Source organism: Chrysemys picta, unplaced genomic scaffold (genome assembly GCF_011386835.1).
Source record: "Chrysemys picta bellii isolate R12L10 unplaced genomic scaffold, ASM1138683v2 scaf241, whole genome shotgun sequence".
In the NCBI taxonomy this organism is placed as follows: Eukaryota; Metazoa; Chordata; order Testudines; family Emydidae; genus Chrysemys; species Chrysemys picta.
Genome location: NW_027052948.1, coordinates 58,314 through 70,681, shown reverse-complemented (window position 1 = coordinate 70,681; position 12,368 = coordinate 58,314).

The window sequence follows — 12,368 nt, the reverse complement described above, 5'->3', positions numbered from 1 at the left end:
GATCGTGGATAATGCGCTGGAGAGGTTTTAGCTGGGGGCTGTATGTGATGGCCAGTGGTGTTCTGTTATTGTCCTTGTTGGGCCTGTCCTGTAGTAGGTGATTTCTGGGTACCCGTCTTGCTCTGTCAATCTGTTTCCTCACTTCCCCAGGTGGGTATTGTAGTTTTACGAATGCTTGATAAAGATCTTGTAGGTGTTTGTCTCTGTCTGAGGGGTTGGAGCAAATTCGGTTGTATCTTAGGGCTTGGCTGTAGACAATGGATCGTGTGATGTGTCTTGGATGGAAGCCGGAGGCATGTAGGTACGTATAGCGGTCAGTAGGTTTCCGGTATAGGGTGGTGTTTATGTGACCATCACTTATTTGTACTGTAGTGTCCAGGAAGTGGATCTCTTGTGTGGACTGGTCCAGGCTGAGGTTGATGGTGGGGTGGAAATTGTTGAAGTCCAGGTGGAATTCTTCAAGGGCCTCCTTTCCGTGGGTCCATATGATGAAGATGTCGTCAATGTAGCGCAAGTAGAGGAGGGGCACTAGGGGACGAGAGCTGAGGAAGCGTTGTTCTAAGTCAGCCATAAAAATGTTGGCATACTGTGGGGCCATGCGAGTACCCATAGCAGTGCCACTGACTTGAAGGTATAAGTTGTCCCCAAATCTGAAGTGGTTGTGGGTGAGGACAAAGTCACAAAGCTCAGCCACCAGGCTTGCTGTGGCCTCATCAGGGATACTGTTCCTGACAGCTTGTAGTCCATCCTCATGTAGAATATTGGTATAAAGTGCTTCTACATGCATGGTGGCCAGGATGGTGTTTCCAGGAAGAAGATCAATGCATTGTAGTTTCCTCAGGAAGTTGGTGGTGTCTCGAAGATAGTTGGGAGTGCTGGTAGCATAGGGCCTGAGGAGAGAGGCCAAATAGCCAGATAATCCTGCCGTCAGAGTGCCAATGCCTGAGATGATGGGGCGTCCAGGGTTTCCGGGTTTATGGATCTTGGGTAGCAGATAGAATACCCCTGGTCGGGGTTCTGGGGGTGTGTCCATGTAGATTTGTTCCCGTACTGTAGCTGGGAGTTTCTTGAGCAGATGGTGTAGTTTCTTTTGGTATTCCTCAGTGGGATCAGAGGATAGTGGCCTGTAGAATGTGGTCTTGGAGAGTTGCCTGGCAGCCTCCTGTTCATAATCTGACCTGTTCATTATGACTACAGCACCTCCTTTGTCAGCCCCTTTGATGATAATGTCAGAGTTGTTTCTGAGGCTGTGGATGGCATTGCGTTCTGTACGGCTGAGGTTATGGGACAAGTGATGTTGTTTGTCCACAATTTCAGCCTGTGCACGTCTGCGGAAACACTCTATGTAGAGGTCCAGTCTGTCATTTCGACCGTCAGGAGGAGTCCACGCAGAATTCTTCTTTTTGTAGTGTTGGTAGGAGGGTTCCTGTGGGTCAGTGCACTGTTCAGTGGTGCGTTGAAAATATTCCTTGAGTCGGAGACGAGGAAAGTAGGCTTCCAGATCACCGCAGAACTGTATCATGTTCGTGGGGACGGTGGGACAGAAAGAGAGTCCCCGAGATAGGACAGACTCTTCTGCTGGGCTAAGCGTGTGGTTGGAAAGATTGACAATGTTGTTAGATGAGTTGAGGGTACCATTGTTATAGCCCCTAGTGGCAGGTATTAGTTTAGATAACTTACAGTCCTTTTTCCTCTGTAGAGAAGTGAAGTGTGCATTGTAAATGGCTTGTCTCATTTTTGTAAAGTCCAGCCACGTGGAAGTTTGTGTAGAAGGCTGGTATTGTATGAGAGTCTCCAGTTCTGAGAGCTCATTCTTGATCTTCTCCTGTCTGCTGTACAGGATGCTGATCAGGTGGTTCCTCAGTTTCTTTGAGAGAGTGTGTGGCACAATCTCTCACCATACTCAGTGTAGTATGTTGATTGCAATGGATTTTTTACCTTCAGTCCTTTTGGTATGATGTCCATCTGTTTGCATTTGGAGAGGAAGATGATGTCTGTCTGTATCTGTGCAAGTTTTTTGTTGAGGTTGATGGATTTCCACTCCATACGGCTAAATTTAGTGCCTTGCATGGTGTCAAGTATCAGGGGGTAGCCATGTTAGTCTGTATCTACAAAAACAACAAGGAGTCTGGTGGCACCTTAAAGACTAACAGATTTATTTGGGCATAAGCTTTCGTGAGTAAAAACCTCACTTCTTCGGATGCATAGAGTGAAAGTTACAGATGCAGGCATTATATACTGACACATGGAGAGCAGGGAGTTACTTCACAAGTGGAGAACCAGTGTTGACAGGGCCAATTCAAAAATCAGGGTGGATGTAGTCCACTCCCAATAATAGATGAGGAGGTGTCAATTCCAGGAGAGGAAAAGCTGCTTCTGTAGTGAGCCAGCCACTCCCAGTCCCTATTCAAGCCCAGATTAATGGTGTTGAATTTGCAAATGAATTTTAGTTCTGCTGTTTCTCTTTGAAGTCTGTTTCTGAAGTTTTTTTTGTTCAATGATAGTGACTTTTAAATCTGTAATAGAATGACCAGGGAGATTGAAGTGTTCACATACTGGCTTATGTATGTTACCATTCCTGATGTCCGACATGGGGACATTAGGGTTTGTCCTTTTCCTTTTCCCTTTTCCTCCATCCCTCCTTCCTTTCTCTTCATCTCTTACTTCTTTTGTCCTTTCTCTTGTTCCCCTCACACCACCAGGAGTGGTGTGTGTGTGTATGTGTGTGTGTGTGTGGTGCTGATGGTTCTCTTCTCCTCCCCTTGTGGGGAGTTGATCCAAAACTGTGGGGTTGAAATAGTGCTTGGACCCCACTGACAGTAGATGCTGCCATTGTGTGACTTAGCATTAGTGTCTGGGATGACTTGGGTCAAGATCTCAACCTCCCTGCAACCCACTTCACTGCTGTCAGAATCCCTCCTGCACACCCTGTTAGAGCCGCCTCCCAGCCCAACCTGTGTCGGGGTGGAGAAGAGGGTTCTGATGACTTGAGCTGTGGTTTGGAGGTGGAATATCTGTGAAGGGCACTGAGCAGGAGGTAGCAGGAGCTCACCCTACAAGGAGGGGGGTTGGCTCTGGAGGTTTCTAGAAAGGACAAGAAGACTCCATTTTGGGGTTCAGGAGGTGAATTCATCTCTCATTGATGGGCAGGTGCTGGGTGGAAATACTGCTGGTTCCAGGTTCCCTTAATTCCCCCTGATTCCTCGGGGCGTTTGAGTCTCTGACAGGTTCTCATTCCCTTGCAGCAGGAGGACGTCACGGCCAAAATGATGCACCAGCTCCGCATCATCCTGCACTTACGCCACGTGCCTGAGACACTGCAGGGGCTGCGCCTCTGAGGCCTTCAGGAACTCCCGCTCCCTGCTGCAGGTACTGCTCTGGCTCACTGTAAATGGGGAGCTAGTGGAAGGGGAAATGGAGCCCCCTGGCACTCACTAAAAGGGAAAGTGATGGATTCTCCATCTCTTAATGTCATTTAATTTAGACTAGATACCTTTCTGGAATGTTTGTACCCAAAAAGTAACTATTGGACTATACAGGAAGCCCATGATATGCAGGGGCTTAGATTAGATGCTCAAAAGGTCTCTTCTGGCCATAAAGTGTAGTAATTTTGGAAACACGGAGTGTAGCATTGGGAGCAGCCTCTGATGTTTTATTGTCTAGCCGGCTTGCTTCCTAGAATGAAGACCCATTGAGTGGGGTGATTCACACAGAGTAGCTCAAACCTTCAAAGTGTCAGGCCAGCAGGAGGACATTAGCACTTCAGGGTTTGGTTGGGTGTGGCAGTGACATCACAAAGGCCTTTTGCAGGACATCCGCTTATTGGTCAAATGTGTTAGGGAGGTGGTGACCTCAGAGAGAGATGCTGACATCAGAGAGAGATGCTGACATGAGGGCCAGGGAAACCTCAGAGACCCCTCTGGCTTTGCTTCAGCAAGTCTCCTCCTTGAGGTCTCTCTTTGAGGACTGAGAGAGTATTAGGGTTCACGTACGTGAGTGCGTGCAGGAGCCTCTTTCGAGTTTTCTCCTTTCCTTTTACTGATTTTACTAGAAAACAGACGTCCCTGTTAAGAAGGTAAGAGCCTCGGAGAGGTTTGTAACCTTTTCAGTCTGATCCACCTGGTTCCAGCTGAATTCTAGGCATGGAAAACAGTAGCTCAAGGTGGCAGAATTTTATTCCCTCCCTGGGATTTTGTCCCGTGGAATCACTGGGGACATTAGGTTTTGTCCTTTTCGTTTTACCTTTTCCTCCATCCCTCCTTCCTTTCTCTTCATCTCTTACTTCTTTTGTCCTTTCTCCTGTTCCCCTCCCACCACCAGGAGTGGGGTGTGTGTGTGTGTGTGTGTGTGTGTTTGTTGTTGGCGGTGCTCTTCACCTCCCCTTGTGGAAAGTTGATCCAATACTGTGAGCTTTAAATAGTGCTTGGACTCCACTGACACTAGATGCTCCCATCCTGTGGCTTAACATGACTGTCTGGGATGACTTGGGGCAAGGTCTCAACCTCCCCGCAACGCACTTTTCTGCTTTCAGAATCCCTGCTGCCCCCCCTCCTAGATCCGCCTCCCTGCCCAACCTGGGTGCGGGTGGAGAAGAGGGTTCTGATAACTTGAGCTGTGGTTTGGAGGTGGAACAGCTGTCAAGGGCACTGAGGGGGAGGTAGCAGGAGCTCACCCTACAAGGACGGGGGTTGGCACTGGAGATTACTAGAAAGGAGAAGACGACTCCATTCTGGGGTTCAGGAGGTGAATTCATCCCTCAGTGTTGGGCAGGTGCTGGGTGTAAATACTGCTGGTTCCAGGTGTTCTTAATTGCCCTGATTCCTCGGGGCATTTGAGTCTCTGACAGGTTCTCGTTCCCTTGCAGGAGGAGGACGTCTCGGCCAAAGGGATGCACCAGCTCCGCATCATCCGGCACTTACGCCATGTGCCTGAGACACTGCAGGGGCTGTTCCTCTGAGGCCTTAGCAACTCCCTCTCCCTGCTGCAGGTACTGCTCTGGCTCACTGTAAATGGGGAGCTAGTGGAAGGGGAAATGGAGCCCCCTGGCCCTCACTAAAAGGGAAAGTGGTGGATTCTCCATCTCTTGATGTCATTGAATGAAGACTAGATGCCTTTCTGGAATGTGTGTGCCCAAAGAGTAACTATTGTACTATACAGGAAGCCTATGATATGCAGGGGCTTAGATAAGATGCTCTAAAGGTCTCTTGTGGCCATAAAGTCTCCTACTTTTGGAAACACTGAGTGTAGCATTGGGAGCAGCCTATGATGTTTTACTGTCTAGCCCACTTGCTTCCTAGAATGAAGACGCATTGAGTGGGGTGATCCACAGGGAGTTGCTCAAACCTTCATAGTGTCAGGCCAGCAGCAGGACATTAGCACTTAAGGGTTTGATTGGTGGCAGTGATATCACAAAGGTCTTTTGCAGGACCTCAGCATATTGGTCAAAGGTGTTAGGGAGGTGGTAACCTCAGAGAGAGATGCTGCCATCAGCGAGGCAGGACAGGGGCGCATGGCCAGGGAAACCTCAGAGACCCCTGTGGCTTTGCTTCAGCAAGTCTCCTTCCCGAGGTTTCTCTTGAGGACTGAGAGAGTATTAGGATTCACGTATTTGAGTGAGAGCAGGAGCCTCTTTCGAGTTGTCTCCTTTCCTTTTACTGATTTTACTAGAAAACAGACATCCCTGTTTAGAAAGTAAGAGCCTCCAAGAGGTTTTGGAACCTGCTCAGTCTGATCCATCTGGTGCCAGCTGAATTCTAGGCATGGAAAACACTAGTTCAAGGTGGCAGAATTTTAATCCCTCCCTGTAATATTGTCTGGTAGAATCACTGGGGACATTAGGGTTTGTCCTTTTCGTTTTACCTTTTCCTCCATCCCTCCTTCCTTTCTCTTTATCTCTTACTTCTTTTGTCCTTTCTCTTGTTCCCCTCCCACCACCAGGAGTGGTATATATATATATATATATATATATATATATGTGTGTGTGTGTGTGTGTGTGTGTGTGTGTGTGTGTGTGTGTGTTGCTGGGGGTGCTCTTCACCTCCCCTTGTTGGGAGTTGATCCAAAACTGTATGGTTGAAATAGTGCTTGGACTCCACTGACACTAGATGCTGCCATCGTGTGGTTTAGCATTAGTGTCTGGGATGACTTGGGGCAAGATCTCAACCTCCCCGCAACCCACTTCACTGCTGCCAGAATCCCACCTGCCCCCCCTGCTAGAGCCGCCTCCCTGCCCAACCTGGGTGGGGGTGGAGAAGAGGGTTCTGATAACTTGAGCTGTGGTTTGGAGGTGGAACAGCTGTCAAGGGCACTGATGGGGAGGTAGCAGGAGCTCACCCTACAAGGACGGGGGTTGGCACTGGAGATTCCTAGAAAGGAGAAGACGACTCCATTCTGGGGTTCAGGAGGTGAATTCATCCCTCAGTGGTGGGCAGGTGCTGGGTGTAAATACTGCTGGTTCCAGGTGTCCTTAATTGCCCCTGATTCCTCGGGGCATTTGAGTCTCTGACAGGTTCTCGTTCCCTTGCAGGAGGAGGACGTCACGGCCAAAGGGATGCACCAGCTCCGCATCATCCGGCACTTACGCCATGTGCCTGAGACACTGCAGGGGCTGTTCCTCTGAAGCCTTAGCAACTCCCTCTCCCTGCTGCAGGTCATTGATTGAAGACTAGATGCCTTTCTGGAATGTGTGTGCCCAAAAAGTAACTATTGTACTATACTGGAAGCCTATGATATGGAGGGGGTTAGATGAGATGCTGTAAAGGTCTCTTCTGACCAGAAAGTCTCCTACTTTTGGAAACACTGAGTGTAGTATTGGGAGCAGCCTCTGATGTTTTACTGTCTAGCTAGCTTGCTTCCTAGAATGAAGACGAATTTTGTGGTGTGATCCACAGAGCGTAGCTCAAACCTTCAAAGTGTCAGGCCAGCAGCAGGACATGAGCACTTTAGGGTTTGGTTGGGTGTGGCAGTGATATCACAAAGGCTTTTTCAAGGACCTCAGCGTACTGGTCAAAGGTGTTAGGGAGGTGGTGACCTCAGAGAGAGATGCTGTCTTCAGCCAGGGAGGACAGGGGCTTACGACCAGGGAAACCTCAGAGACCCCTGTGGCTTTGCTTCAGCAAGTCTCCTTCTCGAGGTTTCTTTTTGAGGACTGAGAGAGTGTTAGGGTTGACGTATGTGAGTGCGAGCAGGAGCCTCTTTCGAGTTTTCTCCTTTCCTTTTACTGATTTTACTTGAAAATTAGAAGGTAAGAGCCTCCAAGAGGTTTTGGAACCTGCTCAGTCTGATCCATCTGGTGCCAGCTGAATTCTCGGCATGGAAAACAGTAGTTTAAGGTGGCAGAATTTTATTCCCTCCCTGGAATTTTGTCCCGTGGAATCACTGGGGACACTAGGGTTTGTCCTTTTCGTTTTACCTTTTCCTCCATCCCTCCTTCCTTTCTCTTCATCTCTTACTTCTTTTGTCCTTTCTCTTGTTCCCCTCCCACCTCCAGGAGTGGTGTGTGTGTTGCTGGGGGTGCTCTTCACCTCCCCTTGTGGGAAGTTGATCCAAATCTGTCGGGTTCAAATATTGCTTGGACTCCACTGACACTAGATGCTGCCATCCTGTGGCTTAGCATTAGTGTCTGGGACAACTTGGGGCAAGATCTCAACTTCCCCGCAACCCACTTCACTGCTGGCAGAATCCCTCCTGCCCCCCCTCCTAGGGCCGCCTCCCTGCGCAACCTGGGTTGGGGTGGAGAAGAGGGTTCTGATAACTTGAGCTGTGGTTTGGAGGTAGAACAGCTGTCAAGTGTACTGAGGGGGAGGTAGCAGGAGCTCACCCTACAAGGTGGTGGGTTGGCACTGGAGGTTACTAGAAAGGACAAGAAGACTCCATTCTGGGGTTCAGGAGGTGAATTCATCCCTCAGTGGTGGGCAGGTAGTCAGTTTAAATACTGCTGGTTCCAGGTGCCCTTAATTCCCCCTGATTCCTCGGGGCGTTTGAGTCTCTGACAGGTTCTCGTTCCCTTGCAGCAGGAGGACGTCACGGCCAAAGTGATGCACCAGCTCTGCATCATCCGGCACTTGCGCCATGTGCCTGAGACACTGCAGGGGCTGCGCCTCTGAGGCCTTCAGCAACTCCCGCTCCCTGCTGCAGGTACTGCTCTGTCTCCCTGTAAATGGCGAAGTGAAGTGTGCATTGTAAATGGCTTGTCTCATTTTTGTAAAGTCCAGCCACGTGGAAGTTTGTGTAGAAGGCTGGTATTGTATGAGAGTCTCCAGTTCTGAGAGCTCATTCTTGATCTTCTCCTGTCTGCTGTACAGGATGCTGATCAGGTGGTTCCTCAGTTTCTTTGAGAGAGTGTGTGGCACAATCTCTCACCATACTCAGTGTAGTATGTTGATTGCAATGGATTTTTTACCTTCAGTCCTTTTGGTATGATGTCCATCTGTTTGCATTTGGAGAGGAAGATGATGTCTGTCTGTATCTGTGCAAGTTTTTTGTTGAGGTTGATGGATTTCCACTCCATACGGCTAAATTTAGTGCCTTGCATGGTGTCAAGTATCAGGGGGTAGCCATGTTAGTCTGTATCTACAAAAACAACAAGGAGTCTGGTGGCACCTTAAAGACTAACAGATTTATTTGGGCATAAGCTTTCGTGAGTAAAAACCTCACTTCTTCGGATGCATAGAGTGAAAGTTACAGATGCAGGCATTATATACTGACACATGGAGAGCAGGGAGTTACTTCACAAGTGGAGAACCAGTGTTGACAGGGCCAATTCAAAAATCAGGGTGGATGTAGTCCACTCCCAATAATAGATGAGGAGGTGTCAATTCCAGGAGAGGAAAAGCTGCTTCTGTAGTGAGCCAGCCACTCCCAGTCCCTATTCAAGCCCAGATTAATGGTGTTGAATTTGCAAATGAATTTTAGTTCTGCTGTTTCTCTTTGAAGTCTGTTTCTGAAGTTTTTTTTGTTCATGACAGTGACTTTTAAATCTGTAATAGAATGACCAGGGAGATTGAAGTGTTCACATACTGGCTTATGTATGTTACCATTCCTGATGTCCGGCATGGGGACATTAGGGTTTGTCCTTTTCCTTTTCCCTTTTCCTCCATCCCTCCTTCCTTTCTCTTCATCTCTTACTTCTTTTGTCCTTTCTCTTGTTCCCCTCACGCAACCCACTTCACTGCTGCCAGAATCCCACCTGCCCCCCCTGCTAGAGCCGCCTCCCTGCTCAACCTGTGTCGGGGTGGAGAAGAGGGTTCTGATAACTTGAGCTGTGGTTTGGAGGTGGAACAGCTGTCAAGGGCACTGAGGGGGAGGTAGCAGGAGCTCACCCTACAAGGACGGGGGTTGGCACTGGAGATTACTAGAAAGGAGAAGACGACTCCATTCTGGGGTTCAGGAGGTGAATTCATCCCTCAGTGGTGGGCAGGTGCTGGGTGTAAATACTGCTGGTTCCAGGTGTTCTTAATTGCCCCTGATTCCTCGGGGCATTTGAGTCTCTGACAGGTTCTCGTTCCCTTGCAGGAGGAGGACGTCACGGCCAAAATGATGCACCAGATCCGCATCATCCGCCACTTGCGCCAGGTGCCTGAGACACTGCAGGGGCTGCGCCTCTGAGGCCTTCAGCAACTCCCGCTCCCTGCTGCAGGTACTGCTCTGTCTCCCTGTAAATGGCGAGCTAGTGGAAGGGGAAATGGAGCCCCCTGGCACTCACTAAAAGGGAAAGTGGTGGATTCTCCATCTCTTAATGTCATTTAATTTAGACTAGATACCTTTCTGGAATGTTTGTACCCAAAAAGTAACTATTGTACTATACAGGAAGCCCATGATATGCAGGGGCTTAGATTAGATGCTCTAAAGGTCTCTTCTGGCCATAAAGTGTAGTAATTTTGGAAACACGGAGTGTAGCATTGGGAGCAGCCTCTGATGTTTTATTGTCTATCCGGCTTGCTTCCTAAAATGAAGACGCATCGAGTGGGGTGATCCTCAGAGAGTAGCTGAAACCTTCAAAGTGTCAGGCCAGCAGCAGGACATTAGCACTTCAGGGGATGAGTGGGTGTGGCAGTGACATCACAAAGGCCTTTTGCAGTGTAGTAGTTCCGGGGTGGGGCTCGTCCCTTCCGGCCAGTCCTCCTCAGGATACCGGGCTCTCGGCAGGCTCAGGTCCGCGGGAGCTCGGGCACCAGCGTCTGTCCTCTCCCGCTGCCGGCCAGCTACTGAGCGCTGTGGCTTGGCCTTTATACTTCCTGTCCCTCCCCTTGACTTCCGGGGGGTGGGGACAGGCCGCGGTGGCCTTGACTTCCTGGGGCACCTGGGAGCCAGGCCGCCCCGCTACATGCAGTATCTCAGCGTATTGGTCAAAGGTGTTAGGGAGGTGGTGACCTCAGAGAGAGATGCTGACATCAGTCAGGCAGGACGGGGCGCAGGGCCAGGGAAACCTCAGAGACCCCTGTGGCTTTGCTTTAGCAAGTCTCCTTTTCGAGGTCTCTCTTTGAGGACTGAGAGAGTATTAGGGTTCACGTATGTGAGTGCGAGCAGGAGCCTCTTTCGAGTTTTCTCCTTTCCTTTTACTGATTTTACTCGAAAACAGACGTCCCTGTTTAGAAGGTAAGAGCCTCCGAGAGGTTTTTGAACCTTCTCAGTCTGATCCACCTGGTGCCCGTTGAATTCTAGGCATGGAAAACACTAGTTCAAGGTGACAGAATTTTGTAGTCCACACGGGATTTTGTCCCGTTGAATCACTGGGGACATTAGGGTTTGTCCTTTTCGTTTTACCTTTTCCACCATCCCTCCTTCCTTTCTCTTCATCTCTTACTTCTTTTGTCCTTTCTCCTGTTCCCCTGCCACCACCAGGAGTGGTGTGTGTGTGTGTGTGTGTGTACGTGTTGCTGGGGGTGATCTTCACCTCCTATTGTGGGAAGTTGATCCAAAACTGTGGGGTTGAAATAGTGCTTGGACTCCACTGACACAAGATGCTGCCATCCTGTGGCTTACCATTAGTGTCTGGGATGACTTGGGGAAGATCTCAACCTCCCCTCAAACCACTTCACTTCTGGCAGAATCCCTCCTGCCCCCCCGCTAGAGCAGCCTCCCTGGCCAACCTGGGTGGGGGTGGAGAACAGGGTTCTGATAACTTGAGGTGTGGTTTGGAGGTGGAACAGCTGTCAAAAACACTGAGCGGGAGGTAGCAGGAGCTAATCCTACAAGGAGGGGAGTTGGCACTGCAGGATACTAGAAAGGACAAGAAGACTCCATTCTTGGGTTCAGGAGGTGAATTCATCCCTGAGCGGTGGGCAGGTGCTGGGTGGAAATACTACTGGTTCCAGGTGCCCTTAATTCCCCCTGATTCCTCGGGGCGTTTGAGTCTCTGACAGGTTCTCATTCCCTTGCAGCAGGAAGACGTCACGGCCAAAGGGATGCACCAGCTCGGAATCATCCGGCACTTGCGCCAGATTCCTGAGACACTGAAGGGGCTGTTCCTCTGAGGCCTTCAGCAACTCCCGCTCCCTGCTGCAGGTACTGCTCTGGCTCACTGTAAATGGGGAGCTAGTGGAAGGGGAAATGGAGCCCCCTGGCACTCACTAAAAGGGAAAGTGGTGGATTCTCCATCTCTTGATGTCATTGAAGGAAGACTAGATGCCTTTCTGCAATGTGTGTGCCCAAAAAGTAACTATTGTACTATACAGCAAGCCTATGGTATGCAAGGGGTTAGATGAGATGCTCTAAAGGTCTCTTCTGGCCATAAAGTCCCCTAATTTTGGAAACACTGAGTGTAGCATTGGGAGCAGCCTCTGATGTTTTACCGTCTAGCCGGCTTGCTTCCTAGAATGAACAGGCATTGAGTGGGGTGATCCACAGAGAGTAGCTGAAACCTTCAAAGTGTCAGGCCAGCAGCAGGACATTAGCACTTCCGGGGAAGGGTGGGTGTGGCAGTGATATCACAAAGGCCTTTTGCAGGACGTCAGCCTATTGGTCAAAGGTGTTAGGGAGGTGGTGACCTCCGAGAGAGATGCTGACATCAGCCTGGCAGGACAGGAGCACAGGGCCAGGGAAACCTCAGAGACCCCTGTGGCTTTGCTTCAGCAAGTCTCCTTCTCGAGGTCTCTCTTTGAGGACTGAGAGAGTGTTAGGGTTCACGTATGTGAGTGTGAGCAGGAGCATCTTTCGAGTTTTCTCCTTTCCTTTGACGGATTTTACTAGAAAACAGACGTCCCTATTTAGAAGGTAAGAGCCTCCAAGAGGTTTTGGCAGCTGCTCAGTCTGATCCACGTGGTGCCAGCTGAATTCTAGGCATGGAAAACAGTAGTTTAAGATGGCAGAATTTTATTCCATCCCTTGGATTTTGTGCCGTAGAATCACTGGGGACATTAGGGTTTGTC